General features: G+C 25.4%; 1 protein-coding gene across 3 annotated transcripts in view; it reads right to left on the reverse strand.

Annotated features, from left to right (window-relative positions):
* The window catches only part of LOC107168447 (opioid-binding protein/cell adhesion molecule-like), a 337823-nt gene that overhangs the window by 178355 nt on the left and 138295 nt on the right, over positions 1-21173 (reverse strand). For all 3 annotated transcript variants that reach the window (XM_089224027.1, XM_089224026.1, XM_089224028.1), the window contains one exon: positions 11524-11547. The gene's annotated coding sequence lies outside the window, so the exon portion shown is untranslated. The remainder of the gene's footprint in view (positions 1-11523; positions 11548-21173) is intronic.

Raw genomic sequence — 21173 nt, forward strand, 5'->3', positions numbered from 1 at the left:
ATTTTTTTTTTGGAACTTTTTAGACGATGCTCTCCTGGCTACAAATCTGTTTCATAAGCATGTGAATCTGAATAACTAATTTTTATTTTGAATTTTTTGGTGTTTATTAATTTTTAAGTCATTTTTTGAAATTTTTAGGTAATTTTCCTAAATTTTTAGTCATTTTTACTGATTTCACACAAGTTGATTTCTTATCGTTTCTTATCGACCATTATGCCGATAACTTAAAACTTAGAAATTACCACAGGCTAAGATAAGTACCTATTCATTTTCATCTCGACGATTACATTTGTTGTTGTCAACAATTTCAAAAATTTTAAATGGTGGAGAAGCTTCAAGTGAATGTTTTCCGGATGATTTGGTACATTTCAGATTTTCCCCAATCACTTAAGTGCACGGTGGACGTAGAGAGAAGTTTTTTTTCAATCATAAATATTTATTAACATATAATCGTCGTTCATTTACTTTCGATAACATAAAATACGCTCTCTCTAATTGTGCAATGCAATAATTTTAATTTTTAAATAATTTTAAGCTTTGATAAATTTATAAAACAAATATTTTTTATTTTTTTATCTTCCTCTTTTAAGGACATTTTTGTCATTTTTATGTCATATTTTGAATTTTATAGTAAAATAGAGTAAAATATTTAAAAAAAAATGTATTTTATTAATATAAAACTAATATTTGTAATTTTTTAGGACATTTTTTGCTATTTTTATGTCATATTTACATAGTTTTTTAGGGAATTTTTTATTGTTTTTAAGGTCATCAACTTCCGAGCACTATTTATAATCAATTATAGTAATACTGTAATAAAATGCAGATATTACTAAGCTATGTATTTGTATTAAAAATCAAATCCTTCATTTTTTTTTTTTTTTTTTTTTTTTTTTTTTTATTAGCTTTTAGAATCAACTATTACAGCTCGACAATTATATTATTTACATTGTAGTTAAATTAACAATATGATATTAGAACTTAATATTGAGTATACAGAATATGAGAAAAAAAACCAAAGAATATAATAATAGTAATAACATTAAAATACAGATAAGGTTGTGTAGATTACATAAATAGGTTGAATATAATTGTCAGCCCGTATACAGGGGGGATTTAGGGGTTCAACCCCCCCCCCGAAAATTTATCATAGACACGTACTTGGTAATTGGTTGTAATAACTTATAGGGAATGCGTTGTGAATTTGTTTATTAGGACGGGACGGTAAGAAGAGAGAGTAGAGGGTTTAATAAGATTTTCATTTCTGTCAGAAATGTAGATATAGTATCAGAAATAATGTTTGTTGGTTGCTCTGAAGTTATATTGGAATAAGATGGACCCACTTTCGTGTTGTTGAAGTGATGAAGAGTACGAGCTTTTTGCCTTTGAGGTTCTGGCGTTTTTAGATCCTTCGTTTTCATTAATATATTATGTTAAAATATGTAAAAAGATATATCATAACTTAAGAATAGAACACTAAAATTAATGACTAAAATTAAAAATAAATTAAAAGTTATCGTATCTAAATATGTCAAGCTGTATTATTTGGAAAAGTTAGAGCTCACATCAATCATCACACTAATCTCTAGTTTTGTAATTTTTATCATAAACTTTTTAGCATTTATAAATGTAAAAATTTAATTTAAAAACTATGACATTCCGCTAAAATCCACTCTGCACGAAACACCGTAAAACTTGTCCAAATTGCATCATTTTTATTATTATTACAACGTATAAATCATTAGTTATAGATAATTTTATTTTGAAAAAATATGTAACGGCAAACTATTTTAGTAATAATATAACATGATAAACTTTTTTAATACTATACAAAATGTATTAATTTATTTTCTATTTGTTTTGTTTAAATAACGAATATTCAATTTTGGTGATGACACAATCCCACAAAATATTTGATTCATCGTTCACATATAATTATTATATTATTTTACCTTTTTTATATTAAAGTTATAACTACCAATATTATACATGAAATGTAAATCATATCATAAAGCGGTGAAAACAAAAACAAAATGGGCAAGTAACTAGCTAATCGCTCTTATATGCATATACTTACAACAGTGTTATAGGTATCGAGTTTACCAGTCATTGAATAAGTCATTGGATGTGTAGCATTTTAATTCAATGATAAAGCACTCTATACGAAAAACGACTCTAAGTATAAATGGTCTGTTGGCCCATAATATGATACTAGTAGGTACCTATCCTAGCTCAATTACCTATGTTGCTGAAGATACTCGTATATGTATAATTAAAAAAAAAAATAAAAATAAAATACTAAGTATTTTAATGATTTATTTCATTTGTTATTATAGTAATATTAGTCATACGGCAGGTGGAATAAATTATTGAAAATATACGATGCATGTATTATGTTATTATTACAAATAAATAAAACAATTTTTTATATAATTACGACATTATTAATATTATTCAACAAACCATTTTATCTTAATTTATCTACATATAGATTTAATTAACACATTTAATTTATACTCGACTTTTTAATTTTTATAACTATGAACATTTTACCTATATTTCAACTGTGATTAGTAGAAATTTTTAGTATTTTCTTATCTAATGGTTAGATTAATTTGAAAACATTGTCTTCTAACATTTATATATGATTGAAATATGCACATAACGATAATTTTTTATGATATATTGTTTGGTTCCACTTATAACAATTTTGTTTAGCATATGTTCACTGTTTTATAACCAAAAAACACTATATTTTTCTATACCTAGATTATTTTCAAATAGTGATTTAAAATTTTAAAAAGTTCAGATAACCACTATATTATTGAAATTTAAAAGCTTATGTTATTAATATTTTCTTCACAGTAAACGCTAGACGCGAACTTACTATTCTATATCAAATTAGTTCGTAAGTCAACTATTTGTATTAATAACTCGTTAAATTTAATAGATACCTACCTAAATATTGTATGAGTTTAAAGTTAAAGGTTACTTATTTTTTTTTTTGTAAAATTTATATTTTATTGACAACTACACCAAAATAAAAATGTCTATTGAAGATAGGTAATACATTTAATAGTTATTGATATAACAAAGAATAGAAGTAGAAGCCATCTCTTGATACAGCCCTGCTAACAGAGGTTATTAGTTATTTAGGTGAGTTAATTTTTAAAGAGATCATGGCATCAGAATGTATTGAAACGCCAAATTAGGTTATCTGGTAGGTATTGTTGAGAGATTTTAAGTAAATGTGTTTTGGAGGAGATTCTATTTTCTGATAAAAATTCATACAAAGTTGTATTTTCTTGCGATATTTGACTCGACCTATTAACATCCTAAATTAGTGTATTCTACACGTCTACAGATTGCAGTTTATAAAGTACTTACAATAATTTCTTTAGGTACCTAAATAATAAATGATATTTCCGTATTTTCATTTTATTAATTTCTATGAAACGAAATTGATATGATGAAATTACTTTAAAATAAACAAATGAATTAGCAATAGAGCTTACTTATATTATAATTAACTAAACTTAAGCTTTTCCATACGTTAATGTTCAATCCTCGAAATATCAAATCTTACATTACCTTTGTATGTTTATTTCTTTATTGATTTTGTGCTATTTTAAAATACGAATAACAATAAATTTGTTTTAAAAATTGTAAATTATGCAAATATAAGGTTCGATTAGATAACAGATTCTGAAAACATTTTTTAAAAAAATAATCACAAACATTTTGATCGCAATATATTAAAAAAAAAAAAATATGATAAGTAATATATTCAGTAATTTAGGTACCATCTTTAAACAATAATTGTATGGATATAGATATATGACCTATTAATATTTATTAAGAAAAAAAAACTGAGCAATATATCACAGATTAACTTATCAAAGTAGTATTCAATTAGTCAATAAAATACTCAAACTAGCGAATTTTAATATTTTATTGCCTTAAATCACGCAAATAAAGTTCATGTTTCTATGATTATATACATCGATATAATATTATTACCTATTACAAAGATAATACTATATTAAATTAAAATATAATATTCAAATGACAGACATGAAAGCTATTTTTATTGTTTGATTTTATTGCAGTTACTTATATTTAATAAAATAATATATTAACAGACTCCATATCAGCCACGTTGGTTTTTTGAACGGGTTACTTCATGTCAAGGGAAGAAAAACTATGGTGGAATTCTTGTGGCATTTTACTTTATATGTTAGGTAAAATATGAGAATTGTTATGTTAAAATTTATAAATTATTCAAAAACTAATCATTAAAATCTGGATTGGCATATATAAAATATTTTTAAATAATAATTTGCTCAACAAAAAGCATTCATAGAATAAAATGGATTTATGTGTACAACTTTCAAAATAAAATATATTATTTTGCTTAATAAATTGATTAATTCGAAAATATTTACTATTTTTCCATTACACAACTTGTAAATTAGTTATTAGATGCAATGGATTAAATTAAAATTGAGATGGATATATCATATTGACTTCAATGTTAATATCCTTATATTTTATACCAAAATACCAAACAAAACTACAATAAAGTACTTTAAGCATGTGTGATTCTGTTTAATATTTACAATATTTCATATGATTTTTAAGAAACTAAAAATAAATTCACACATATATTGCATTTATTACTTTATAGGTTGAAAAAAAAGAACATTTTTATTAGGACAGATCGATGTAAAAACATAAAATTGTTGTTTTATGTAGGTATATATTTTTTGGTATGTGAATTAATATCCAAATTTAAATCAATGTTTATCCTGTATAAATTGTTCTGAAACTAGTAATTGATGCAAAACATATATAGTATGATTAAAATTCTAGTTTTAATACAAAAAAAGCTTTATCAAAATATACAAAAATTAACAGCTAAACTGGCTTAATTTCAAACATTTCAGTTTAATACAAAACTTTGTTGTCATAATACCTACCCAGACCAAATTATGTAATATTAATATAATTATATCTAGTCATTTTTAAAGAATTTAAACTCTCATATTATCTACTAACAGCCAAAATTTAACATTAATGGAAAAGATTTTTGCAAAGGTGAATCGTACACAAAAATCAAGTCAGGTTTATAGGAGATTATTATTTTGCTTGCATATTTTCTATATGTATGATTAAGCACATGACAAAAGGAGAGAAAAATTCTTATCAACCGTTCTTTTGATCGAATGCAGAAACTATTAAATATTTATAAAACTAAAACTAAATCACACGTGTGCTATAATAATATTACTCTCTTCATCTCTTGTATTTTAGCTATATATGCTAAATACGATTCATTAACTTTAAGGCATGCTTAAACCCGTGGCGCAATCTAAGGTTAGGTATACGATTAAATACCTTATTAACATGGTACAAATTAATTGTGGTAAATTCAAAACCACATAATATTAATTAATTGGGGTAACATAAGATACTGCATCGAATATCTATATTTTCGATCACTAATTAATAACTGGGTCCTTAGGAACAAAATAGTGACATTTTATTGTTGATACGACAATATTATTGACTATATTATTTTTGCTGTTTTGGAGTTCACTAAATAAATTGTAAAACATATTATTTTACTATTTTAATAAATTTTACTTACGAGAATGTTTGATTTATTTTTTGAAATGTTTATATTTAAATTTAAAAAAAAATATGGTAGACTGGGTGATCTTGACTAACCTTGATTAAAAAAAATAAAGTTAGTGGAATCAACATAAATAAATATCCGCCGAAATTAATAGCTGGTGGAATCAATAAATAAAAAAGCTCGCTGGAATCGATAGCCGGCGGAATCAATATAAGCAAATATCGGACGGAATCGATAGCCAGCGGAATTGATATTAAAATGGCGGAATCGATAAAACCCCTATTATTGTACTGTATTTTCAGAATAAATGAGATATTAGTTATATATCACGCAAAATAATAGTCACTTTGCTTTCAATGGCCTAATAATATAGAATAGTTTATTATACATTGATTAATATTATACAGTTATTATACAGAATTTTTTTTTATTTTAGTTAATAAAACAATTTTTTTTAAATAAAATGTATCCAAAATATAGGTATACATTTACATTTCAAAAGTTTTGTAGCCAGTGTTGAATAACTAATTTAAAAACTACATAAAAATAAAAATAAATATTTATTAGAACGTAAAAAAACTATTCAATAAAGTACTACACAAGACTCTCGGTGCACTATTTTTACAAAAATATACATAATATAGGTATACACAAACTAAAATCAACATTATTGTTCATTAATTATGTAATATATTATATTTTATTAAATGTTATACGATTCATTCTAATAATCTTTATAAAAAAAACAACCATATAATATACTACGAGTACATAAATTAACAAGTGCTAAAAGCAACAAAAAAGTTTTCATAAATTATATTAGAAAATTGTAATTTCTTGTTATATTCAAAATTAATTTGAAAAATGTCATCTGAAACAACAATATTATAATAGCTAATATAACTAAAAATGTAATAGGTACATTTTAATAATATTTTTTTTTACTACAATCGTGTTAGTTTTTTTATTTTAACGAGGTCAAGTTATAAAAAAAAAAATCATAAAATCCCTAGAATATTAAGAAAATAATATCTTACTGTGTCACAGATATACATTATATTATACAAAATATGAGCATTTTAAAAACAAACATAAAATCTTTTTATTTTTAAATAATCATGCAAAAAGCTTAACGAGAAATTGCAATTGTTATAGTTAAATATTCAAATAATAATTAATAATTATAAATATATATAATATAATAATTATATATATATATATATATATATATATATATATACATTTTTTTATTATTAACATCAATGTTAGGTAAGGTTTAAAATTAATTATAATGTCTTTTTTTAAAATAATCTATTGAGTTTATGTCATAAATAAAACAAATAATAAAAAAAAGCGGGTAAGTGGATGTCGCTCTGCTGTACATTAGGTGGTGGGGTGCACCTCTGACTATGGTAGGTTAGATTTGAATGCAATGATAGGTATCATTGTATACGAAAAACGATTCTGAACGGAGATGATTTGTCAGTCTAGGATATATTATATTTAAATATTGTCATATAATATTCTATTATAATCGGTTTGGTCGAAAACTAGTTTTAGGTGGATTACCCTGGCACTCCAGTGTTCGAATTTTTTATTATTTTTTTTTACCATTAATTTTACTATAATTTGTACCAATTTGTACCGTAAATTTCAGAATTTGTACCAAAGTATTTTCCCCGGAAAAATCGATTTTCCACTGGGGTGCCAGGGTAACGTTACACCAGCATATCAAAAAAATATCAAAAGTTAATTTTAGATAAACGTCGATTCTTATAATTATTTTTAGTGTTTGAATTTGTAAATACGCCAATACGTATTAATATAATATTGTGTTACGCATGGTATTACATAATAATATGTGCACTGTATAGAATAATGTTTTTAATAATTCTGTTAGAGTATTATAATATGGAGTATAATTTGTATAAAAACGAAAAAAATGAATAAATTTAAAAAAAATGTTGTGCTAAGTTTTGTTCGTCATAGTATTTATCTATTGCCGTATTTACAAATTCAAACACTAAAAATAATTATAAGAATCGATGTTTATCTAAAATTAACTTTTGATATTTTTTTGATATGTCTATTATTAAATTAAATGTATATTATATTAAGCAAAGAAATGTTGTATTTTTATATTAATACATTTATTTTATAATTTCATTTGCCTCTTGTCCTTCATGGAATATGGGTGCTAAACGTGGTAGAATTCCGGCTGTTCCTAGCCATCTTATAGACGATGAGCTGTTGAATAATAAAAATCAAATACGTGATGTTTTGAATTTTAATGAAGCAGAAGGCAAATGTAAGTAAAATATTATGTTTTAACTTTTTAAGTCATGGACCTGTAACGATTTACAGATTACTGTCATTACTAACTCATGAAAATATGTGTATAATTGAACTTTACCAAGTAAAAATAATAGTAAAAGTGGTAAGTAAGTTTTTACACTTTTTACAGACTTGATACAAATTCCTAAGTTGGTGATACAAATGGTAAAAAATATAGTACAATTAATGGTTTGTTCGTCATAGTATTTATCTTCAAAATGATAATTAATAATTATATTATAATACATTTTGTGGTTTTGTTATAGTTATATTATATATTTAAGAGCGATCAGAGCAGAACTTTATACAAATTGCTAAGTTAGTGGTACATATCGTTACAAATTATAGTACAATTAATATTTAAAAAAATGGTTACAATTTTTTGCGCTAAATCAGTAGGGTTAGGTTAGGTTCGTTATAATATTTATCTTCTATATGATAATAGTAATTTGTGTACGTAAAAAAATATTTTAAATTTTATACCGTATAAAACGTGTATAAAAATACATTGTATTAGACATTTTTTTAAATATTTTTTTTTGACTACACAAACTTATTCTGGCTTCTGGATTGTACTAGGAAAAATTAGGTACAAAATACAAATATTGCTCATGATATAGAACCCTGCATTTAAATACTCAACCCGACAGATAAAAGGCGCAAATTCAGTTGTATAAGTAAGCAAACATTTTTATTAGTCAAATTAGCAACGGGGGTGCTGGTGTAACGTTTGGCGCTCCGGCGGAAAATCGATTTTCCCCGGGGAAATACTTAGGTACAAATTCTGAAACTTATGGTACAAATTGGTACAAATTATAGTACAATTAATGGAAAAAAAAAAAAATATTAAAAGTCCATTTTTTAGCAACGGGGGTGCTGGTGTAACGTTACCCTGGCACCCCAGCGGAAAATCGATTTTTCCGGGGGAAATATTTTGGTATAAATTCTGAAATTTACGGTACAAATTGGTACAAATTATAGTACAATTAATGGTAAAAAAAATAATAAAAAGTTTGAACACTGGGGTACCAGGGTAACCCACCTACTAGTTTTGCGTAAAAATTCCCGTTTTTCTGTCACTTTTTTTTTGTTTGCTCTCGATTATTTTGAAAAATGTTGGAAAATGTTTACTTTTGACCTGTATAATGCACCAAGGATATCTTTCTAAGGATACTTTTACATCGGAAACCACTCCCAAAGTTTGAAAATGAAGCATTATTTCGACTAGTTATGCTGTACATAGATACAAAAAAAAAACACACACATCATTGTAAAATCAATAAATTCGTTTTCATAGTTAAATTCTATAAAGAGTGTACCTACATGGATGATTTTTCTATAAGTTTACATAGAAATTAAATTAACTGTATCATATTTCGTTCCAAAATACACTCTGTGAAATACAGTAAGCAGTATGCTTATAAATTTAAATACTAAATTATATTTTCAATATCTGTTATACCATGAAGAATTGCAAGAGACTAATGGGAAAAACTCAGATAAATAAAAAATTAAATATTATGTTTTTTTAGGGATTTCCAAACAAATAATTATAGTTTTCAAGTACATTTAAAAATATGTGCTACGGAAATAGCTTTATAAAATTCTATTCCATACAAAAATATATCTTTCACTGATAGGTGTTAATAAATAAATAGAGTATACTTTATTTATATATTTTATATTCTTAAATAAATATTGTGAATTCTATAAAAGTAATATTTGATTTAGATAATTTGACTAACTTATTTGCATTAAAAAAACATAGATATTTAATATCATTGATATCACATATTGTTCTTAATTATTTTCAAAAAGGGCTGCAGTAATAAAGTCATTTTAAATATTATGTTCTAGAAATATTACCAACTTTCAATAGAATCTTTTGAACATTTGTAGATTCAGTATATAGTTTATAATAAACCATTAAAAGTGTTTAAAACTATTTTCCTCAAAATATTATCGATCAATATAATCTTATACTTTTGAAAGAACTTTTAATTAAAATGCTAACTAGCCATAGTTTCTCACGATTTAAATTAGTATATTTATAAAAAATATATATATATATTTAATGTATATTTGAATAATCGGAACAAAAAATACTATTTTAAATTTTACTATTAGATTGATTACAATAATAATTATCTCATAAATATAATTTAAAAAATGGTTTTTTACAAATATAAAAAAATGTGTTTCACCTTTAAATTATGACTATGTTTGTATGAATCCGTAAATGATCATAAAAATATATCAATGTTGGATTTCACTGAACAAATAATTATAAAATTACTCGGTTACTGATTAATGACAAGAAGTTATACAACGACTATAAATAGATGAAACAGCTAAACATAGTTTGAAAGATTTGGTCAAATAAGTTTTGACGTTCGGTTTAAGTTAGCAAGCGTTAAAATGTTTCATTCGGCCAAAAGCTTTTATACCTATTCAAATAAAATAAAATCAGATAAGTATATTACAAAATCTCAAAGTTGATTTTAATTTAAAGTGAATTTATTGATTTATTTTATATTTTATGATTTAATAAGTTATGCAATATTATGCTAACGTAATATTTTATCCAATCTTCGGCTACTCGATTAAAACGAGCAAATATGTATGATTTTTTTTTAAATTCAAATTGATTATTCTCTATTAACATATATGAATATTACATAGCCCATCTTCAATTTTACCTAAGCATTGTTTTTTTTTTTTTTTTTTTTTTAATTTTAACTACTCGATTACTAAGAGTACTAATCTAATTTTTGATCAAATAATACAATAAAAAACATATTGATGTATAGTTAAATTAAACATTATAACGGTAATTTAACCATTTTTTTTTTTTTTTTTTTTTGATATGATAATAAATAATAATAGTAAAGTATTAATAATTATCGATTGCACTTGTATTGTAATATGTAATAAGAAAAACTCAAAAACATTAAATCAAAATATCCTCATATATTGGTATATTCAACATATATTTTATTGACAAGGATAATATACTTTATTACTTGAACCGTTCAATTCAATGCATTCATAAAAGTACAATACATAATTTTTATTTAAAATATGATTCGATTTTTATATTTCAAATACAATATTATTATGCTGATTTTATTTAAAGGAATGTAATACAAAAAGATTTTACATTCAAAACAGAACTTAAAATAAGTAAATACTATATTAAAGTAACGCATTTGTATTAAATTAAAAACAATACAAATATATTGGTAGTTTATTACTTAAGTATTTAAAATCATTAATAAGGAATATTTATGACATATAAGAAAAAATCAAACACGTCTAACATAAAGTCACCTATAAACTATAATTAGGTTCCTATAAATGAGGATGGGGTTAATAGTTTTAAGTGACCTATGGTAAATACTTATTTTTTGATAACATATTATAATAACAATCAAATTGCATTAATTACACTATTATTAATTTAAGTTAATATTTATCACTATATCATGTTTATAAATTATTAATATCATTATTATAACTACTAAAAGAGAAAATTATACTGGTTTACTTACATTTTATCTCTAACGAAATTGGACCTGTAAAAGAGAAACACAATATTAGATATTATGATAATGTTTTATCATATTATAGTTTTTATATAAACAAGAAATGAGATATTTAAAATATTATTAACATAATCATAACAATTTACAAAGAAAGAATGCAATCATAAAATATACTTAGCTAACATTTTTTTTTTTTTTTTTTTGTAATTAAACTACAACTCATTTACATTTAATAGCATATTTGGAAAATTTGGTCTGTTGAATTGTTGATTAATATCGATACTTTTATTTGTTTTTCCACAGAAGAGGGGACATTTTTATTGGTGTTTTATGTAGCTTATTCTTGTTGATTTTATTTTAGATTAAAACTTATTGAATATAATGTTTTTGTAAAATCATAATTTAAAATAATGTTTCTCCTATAAGATGGTTGATAAACATATTTATATAAGTTATCTAGACTGATAAATTTGTCTAAAAATATTTGTTATAACTAAATTATGAAATTTTGAAATTTAAATCAGTTACCAAATTCTGACTCAATTATCACTGTTTTTCTATCACCTGTTTCGATAATGGTACCAATAAAAATAAGTAAAAAGTGGTAATAATAGAGCATATTTAATATAATATATATAGTTACTTAATATTGTAATTAGATTTAGGCGTTGTTGTAAACAGTTTGTACGTTTGAAAAATACTGTTAAATTTTATGGTAGAAAAAAAAACAAAATAGAATAGAATTATTAAGCATTCTACATTTATTTTAAAAAATCCATATGTTATTAATAGATAACAATATACTAAGGAATAAAACAATCTATACGTTCATAATACCATATAGAATATCCATTCTATAATCAATGATAATACATATAATATGATAAAAAATTGGGAATAAATATGTTAAATAAATTAAAAAATCTGCCAGTATAAAAATATATATAAAATGGGGTAGTCGCATGCAAAAATTGGTAGTATTTATATTATACGTTTGTTATAATTAATTTAAATATTTTTATTATAAGCTATACACAATTGTAAAAGATTCCAAAAGTAATGAATGCTTACATTTTTTTTTAAATCCTTTTTCCATATTTAATGCGGTTTTTCGTCTCGTAGTTAAGCGATGAGACATTAACGAAATAATCTTTTCACAATATTATTATCAATGATATTGAATTTCCTGTTGGTTAATTCTGATGCATCAATGCCATTGTCTGACAAGAAATTAACTGGAGACCAACTGACGGGAAGGTACAACTATCGTGTAACTACTAAGTAAATTGTTGTAAATCAGTTGGCTTGGCAATTGCTGGAATCATAATTCACACATCTCCAAAGATCGCTTTAATGACACAATTCAAGTACAGACATTGAAATGGTACACAACGGCAACCAGTACAGAGTGCAGGTCCCACTCTGACCTGTTACTACGGGCAACGACGACGCGACACCGTAGAATCTGTCTACATGCCGCAAAAGCACACGGTGGGACGGAAAGACAAGTGGACGAGTACCGGTCGCCGGCGATCTCTTTCTCTCACTCTCGTTATCGTAACGTCGTGCGTCGCACAGACAACTCGTCGCCTCTTCATCGCCGCATTGCATGCAGATAACCACATTGTCAAATCATATTCTACTTTATAATAACTATTTATCTATCGACCCGCTGTATGTCGAGCGACTGTTATTTTTAAGAAAGCGATGACATATTTTAAGACACTCAAACAAAACGTGTCGTGTACATTCTGTGCATCATTCACTAACTTATCACACACTGAGAACGGTCTACTACGGTTATATTCATAGACAATACCGACGTGTCACAAATTGAGTCCCCGCCGGAGAATTTAACCTCTGTCTCCCACGTGACAGGCATGGATACTATACTATCGAGAAGTATGTGAGAAGTCATAGAAAATGAACTTTTTATAAATAACGATACCATCATTGTTCATTTGGTAAGATCATATTGTGTATTATAATAATATTAAACTTATACCTATTGTCTATAACAATGAATATTGATCGAAATTGGAATTATTAAATTATAGACTCAGGGAAAAACACATTTTGTATAATGAGCGTTATTGATTATAACATTGCAGTTTTATTCATTTTAATTGTTTATATATTATATGATGCGTATCAAACATTCTGATAGGTATTAAAAAACAGCATCAAAAGAGCGATTCTCAATTTCATTTTCAGATAAATTGTACATACTACTTATATTATATATGTGAATAATATTTTTCAAATTTTTCTTTTCTCTTTAATAAAATGCTATTTTAACAAATATCAAATTAAATCAATTCAGAACGGATACATAATATATAATTTACTGCTATTATTTTAGGTGTTTATTTTAATTTTATTGTTATTCTTATTTAATATATTTATATATCCTTAGACTAATCTTTTTCACTTGTGTGTACAAAATATGTTTATCATATTAAATGATATTTTATATATTTACAAAGTTGTTCGGTCCAAGTAATTATACATAAAATTGGTGTAGTGATTTGTGTATACAGAATATTATTATACAAACATTGGAACAATAAATAATTAGTCTACTAAAGTTTTTGGTGAAAGTTCAAGTGATGGTCATAACAATTATTACAATAATGATAAATGTGCGAGAAAGATCCGAAAACCGTAAAGTTGCGGGCTATTGCGCAGGATGTGTACTCGCGGGCGGTCGTTTTTGCTTTACTCATAGTTTAATTCACGTACACCCAAAAAGAAACACCCCACTCCAACCATGAAACCCTTAAATCACGTATTCATACGTCATAACTACTGTAGCTCACACTCACGGGGTGAATATTTTTTCCCTACACTACTCTACTCACGCAAAGGACGTGGTTGACCCCACAAAATAGCGAGCAGCAATAGCCTTTTTTTCTAGAAAATGGAAAACGCGCGTGCGATATAAACCAGCACAATAATCGTGATTATTATTGGGCTTTTCTTGTAAAAATCGGTTTATTTTTTATACTATGCTTTTACAGTGACGTGACTTTTACTAAGAGTTTATTGATTATGAGTTTATATACGGCGAACGCGACGCGTTTACTTTAAACATATTTATCCACTATGTAACCAATGGTATAATTTACGAATCTGTTTGTTTTTTTGTTTATTCAATTAAAAATTCATAACCAGTACCTCCTAATGCTAGACTATAACTTTTTGTGAAACAACAGTGAATACTGTGAGAATGGCATCGTGCTCTGAAATTGGGAAAATTTGAAGCAGTTCTTATTGACGTAGCTAGGCACCTAATTATTTATGTTTGTTGGGTCGTTAAACTAATAAATTAGTTTTTTTTTTATCCCTTGATCCATTAATACATACAATTAGAACGTTAATTAAATTGAAATACATTTATTAATTTAATTTATATATTTTTATATTGACAAATTAAAGAAAACCATGCGTGACAAAAAAGTAAAATTTAATAAATATAAATAGTAATAACTACCCTTTTGCAATATTATGGAAAGTATAATAATATTATATTAGGGAAATAGTACAATTATATCGTAAAATGAATGCTGACATCAAAATTATTAATTTGTTGAACTAAAAATTAAAAGAACAAAAATAGAATATTTCATAGACACGCGTTAAAACAGTAATTTATGACTCAAAGTAATATTATTTTAATTTCGGACCGATGACAAAAATGATACGGAATTTATTTTGTCAATCGACATAATTGTGTACATTTTATTGAGTTTTTTATAGGTAGGTACTAATATTATTTATTGAAAACTAAAGTGTATTTATTATGTCATTATAATACCTACCTATAGGTTTATTATTAAATACAAAATTCATTTTTGTTCCATTCACAGATATTACATATTCAGCTATTACAAAAATAAATAAATATTTATATGAACTACACTGTAGCGTCTGTAGTAGTCTATGAGATACCATATAGCTATTGATGTGTGATAAATCTTAAGTTCTCAAGAATACTCCCTAAATCATGAATTTAATGGTATTATTATATTTTATTTAAATATTGTTTATATGTTTTAATGCTTATAAACTCATAGTTGTAAATGATCCAAATTACAAATATTTTATTCACAGATAAATCTAAGGTAAATTATTCACTAAAATATTAGTAGTTAGTATGGAATTTTAAATAGGTATAGGTAATTACCTATTTTATTTAAAAAATGATTTTAGATGACTAGGATTGTTGATTTGGTTTGGTAAATCGGATTTACTAGTATATGTATATTTTACATTTTTTTAAGGAATTTCGTCGAATAATAGAGACATATTTTGGGAATATTACTAGTGGTGCATCAGCAACCACGACTTTTATCGGACCACAAAATAAATTTAACATTAATGTAATATAAATTAAAAAGATAACGATTAAAATATGTGCTATAGTATAGTTCTATTTACAATATACAAATAAATGTCAATATTAATAAAAGCTTTACAAAATTTAACTTCTCTAGCTATAGCTCATATACATAACCATAACTACCATATCCATAAAAGTTCATAAATTAAAACACAGGAACGTAATAATACTTTTGTGTTTGTGTAAGAACATACCGTGACTAAATTAATACAAGACCTTTATTATAATTTTTATTATAAATATGTAAATTATATTTGAACCTAAGCATATACAAACAAGTTTAATACGTCGCTTAAATGCTTCTTGAACGTTATAACCTATATTATAATATACAATATGCTACAAACATTAGTATTTGGTGTCAATATGCATTTTTTTTTCAAATTTTTTTCAACAAAATAAGTTTTTCACTCATGGTAATTCAATTTAGATACGAAAACTAATTTGTCTCTACCTTAATAACTGTATAAATTTAATTTTTATATATACATAAAGGTAAAATTACATGGTACTTTTCAATAATATATACATTTTGATTATTAGGAAAAACATTTTTAAACTACCACACAAAATAATATAGAGACTAATTTATTTAAGATAATTATTGTAAATTATAAGTTCATTATTGTATTCATTATTTTAACATAAACGTCACTATATCAATACTAAAAAAGAGCTATTTAAACAATATGGTCAAAAATGTATAATAAACTGCAGCCTATTACACGAAGGAATAATAAATTTTTGCAAATCATAAATGATTCAATTGGTATACGAGTGTGTTGTTTCTTAGTACAATTCTGCCATGTCCGTTTGGGGTATGATGGTTTTAAATTATTATCCAAAGTAATATAATATATTATAAAAACATATTTAAAGTGATTTAAATTTTTAATTTATTTTAGATATAAATTAGCACATTATGGATAGTTGTGTATAATAAAACAGTATTCTATAAGTGAAACTATTATTAATTATTTCATTAGAATGTATTGAGTTTTGTTAATATTATAATTTTTTTTTCTCTTCCAATTCATATACTGTTATCTCGTACGTGATCATTATTTGATTAAAACACAGAGACATTGTTCATAGCTTCAAAATAATTATATTTGATTTCATATTATGTTTTGGTGTTCACTCTGTAGAATATTGTAGTGGAAGTACGTAATGTAGAACAGTAAAACGTATAACGTGAGATTGCGTGTGAGTATGCTTTTTATTTATTTATTTTATTTTGTCGTAATTTTGAGCTCAAAAATATATGTATTTATATTATTTATTCTTCGTATATGTATGCAATATTAACGTAAATGTAGTGGTTTATATATAAATATAGGTACGCATCATGCAAAGGGCGCATGTATATCATTATTCGTTTCAACAAGGGTTTAGATAGTTTCTATTCTCCACAGAAATGAAAAACTTCAGCGACTAGGAGATTTATAGGGTGTCCGTGTATCCATATGTCCAGGTTATTTAAAGTAAAATATCTGACTGAAAAAACAAACAATACAAACATGCGCCGTAAACAAGATGGGCCTTGAGGGATTGAGGGACGAATGTAATATACAAAGAAATAACAAATAGGTACGAATAATGTACTGAGGGTTGAGATAACCTGCTGAACAACAGAGTCTCCGGGTAATGCGGCGACATGGTAAAAATAAATGTTTACGTCGGTAAAATATAAAACAATTGCCTTTTTTTTTTTTTTTTTTAAACGAAAAATAACGGATTGAGTAATATTGTAACTTGGTCCTGAACCAACCACCATATTACCAAATACACGTGTGTAGGTACACACAATACATGTAACTATGTCATAATATAATATACGATGCAAGGTCAGCACTACTTACATAAATTATTATTGGTATAAATAATTTTTAACGCATCAAAGTGTTATGTTTGTGTTGATATTATTATTAATTATTATTACTAGCATCATCATCGTCACCGTTATTTGATATGTCTGTAGTAATATATAAATCATTATTATTATATTTATAAATCTACCGTTACAAAGACAAAATACAAGATTTTCAATTTAAAACACTGTGTACAATCAAAAATAATTTTTATCAACAAATAAAAAAAATCCACAATCTGTAAATTTGACTTTATTTAGGGGAAAAAACAGTTTCTGAGATGAAAAGGATTATTATAATGCGTTGGGGATTTATCACAACATTTGTTTTGTAACGAACTCTTTGTTCCATAAATCTTTTATTATAATATCATTATACATATTCTATATGTATACACAATAAAATAAAATATAATATATTACCAGATTTAAAAAAAAAAAAACACAATAGTTATGGCAGACGAATGATGTTTGTTCGAATACACATAATAATATATTCATAATATATGTAAGATATAGATTTAGGATACAATTTTTATATTTTTTATTATTAAAAATGTTATGATTGCTAAAAAAGTAAAAGGCCTTATAAAAAAGAAATAATTGATGAATATTTTTTAAAGTAAAATCGTCGATCAGATCAAAAATATGGTATTTAAAAATATAAAACTATTCAGAAGAGCATTTTTTAGCTTCAAATATAAATAAAAAATAAATATCTCAGTCAAAAAAGAAATTTTACACTTCCAAAATGTTAGATTCCGTCAATTTAAATAGGCATCTATGATATAATTACTAAACTCTCTTGTGATCCCATCCAATCAGATTTATATTTTCGTTTTGTCGATAACGTATAATATATATGTCTGTTAAGTGAGAAGGAAAATGTATGTAAGTACTTTAATAATTTACTTATAAATAAACAAATATTAATATGCTAGGTATTAAATTATTAAGGTCTAAAAGGTGACTGTGCGCAAACCATGTGCTTGGTTACGGTACAACTGCTCCCAAACGAGTGGTAGTTTTGTGCCCAAACAAATTGTCTTTTTGGTATTTGTGCGCAAACCAGTACCGCCCATAATAATAATAAATACAATTGCAACATTTTATTATATTTTATTATTCTATGGTTGATACAATGTTGTACTAAACACTGAATATGATATTGTAAATAGAATCTTTTGTTTATTACAATTTAGTTAAAAACCAAATTGTGCTAAATTTAGATACCTACAAAATAATATATTTGTAAATCACATCGATTCAGCATCTGGAAACATTTTCAAATAATGGTCTTGTCATATTATGATTGGCTGTAAGCTTCAATTATCGTATATTGATAAATGAACCTATTTAAGAGGATTAAAAAAAAAAAATTCAATTTAACGCCTTTTTTTCTGATTTTTCCAAGTGTTAGCTTTGTGTCGGATATCCAACGATATCCAATGCTGCAAAAGGTGACGTTTCAGCACATCCGTTACATAGAGATCAGTGGAGCAGCAATAATGTACACACGCAAATTGAATAAAAAAAACCAACACATAAACTATACTAGGAGGTATAATATAAATATAAATGAATATATCCGTTTAGTGGGAGTTTTTAATAACAATATAGAAGTTCGATTGAAAACCCATTGGCGGTAAAACAGGAAGTGGCTGCCGTGTCGATAGTAATATTTGCGTGACTGGCAGAGCCACTTTTGAAATAAAAATGAAAATATTAATGTGTATATTATTGTTGTTACTATAATAATATACACAATACACATTAATGCATAATTTATAACTGCGATCCACATAATAAAATTATCATTTAAGTATACCAATTGGAAATGCAATACAATATATATCGTATAAACTGATATAAACATCAGTGACGTGACGTTGTTTAAAATTCTGTGTTTTTTTTAGAAATAAATTCGTATGAAATTGCGATTTTAAATACATACATCTACCAGGAGCAGATTGTTCATTTGAATTCTAATTTACTCCCCAAATCCTCCAAATAAAAAACTATTAGTTTAATCACGGTTCACCAATTGATCGCGTTTATTTAAAATGTCAATAAAGGTACCTAATAAACACTGCTATAGGACGAATAATATCTGTCATTAATATAAATAGGTGATTTGATATTTTAACTGTATCAATTAAAGTATAATAGTTTTAGTGATGTAGTACTTGTGTCACAAATAAATTAGTATATTGTACCACAATGATGGTATAATTGGTATAAGATAATTTTGAAATACCCGTAACGTCGAGTCGTAATTAGTGACATAAAGATGATAGAAACAAACTAAAGGTTGTAGTTACGACGATAATCTCCACTAATTTTCGTCAGGAATTTTAGATAAAGACAATTTTTTTATATTATTTGAGATTGGTACCATCTGTGTGTCGAGTAAAAATAGAGGATTCATGTTCATGGTTCATCTTAAAACAAATAACGTAAAAACATTATAAAAATTATATTATATTTTATGATTATTCACTACTCGTGATTAGTATTTCAGTAAGTACCCGATTTCAGTGATAGATTGTACGTAATGTTAAAATCGAACCAGAGAATTGCAACCGTGATAAACGAGAATACACAGAAAAATTGTATGCCTTAATGCATAATGATGTAATGTTCAATTGTATTCAGCTTAACATGGAAAACTCACTCGATTTCTCGAGAAAGGGATTAACAAAAAATGGAAAATAAAATGGAAATAAAAAAGTGTGGTACACTTTTATGGTCGATTGTTGGTGCCGCAGCTCTTTTATATCCATTGATTTTTATTGCAACGTTACCACGGTAACGAGATAAATATATAGTATAATTGCACCGCGGTAAGTGCCGTCGTTTAAGACAATTATCGTGCGTCAGAGGTTTATACAACCACTAATGTTAGATACAGTAATTTAAAGGAATAAAAAATTAAAACTATAGAAAGTATTTTTATTTTTGGCGTTGAGCAAGGGGATATACTGCCTCTGTTATAGTCTGTTGTAGCAATTTGATCCGTTTTATATTTTCTACATGGACCATGCACGTATTTAGTATACAATTTGTTTCCCATTCAATCAGTTGAAACTATGAGAATCCTAGAAACTCAAAAATGTCTCGTTGGTAAGTATAGGGATACCCAATTAATTCAAATACGTGAGTGTAAATCTAAGTCGATTTATCAGGTATTAGTTTCATCATTTTACGATCCAAAGTAGTATATACACCGTAACCACATTCATATTATATTCAAAATGTTAATTATAAATTATCATTTCTTAAACTGATAATCCATAATATCCCATTTACATATTTTTTATTTTATAATTTCACATGTTCCGCATTTGACCCCATGTAACAGATATACGAATAAATGTAATTTGT

This window comes from Diuraphis noxia, unplaced genomic scaffold (genome assembly GCF_037042655.1).
Source record: "Diuraphis noxia isolate RWA-SAM2 unplaced genomic scaffold, SU_Dnox_SAM2 contig0003, whole genome shotgun sequence".
Taxonomy (NCBI): domain Eukaryota; kingdom Metazoa; phylum Arthropoda; class Insecta; order Hemiptera; family Aphididae; genus Diuraphis; species Diuraphis noxia.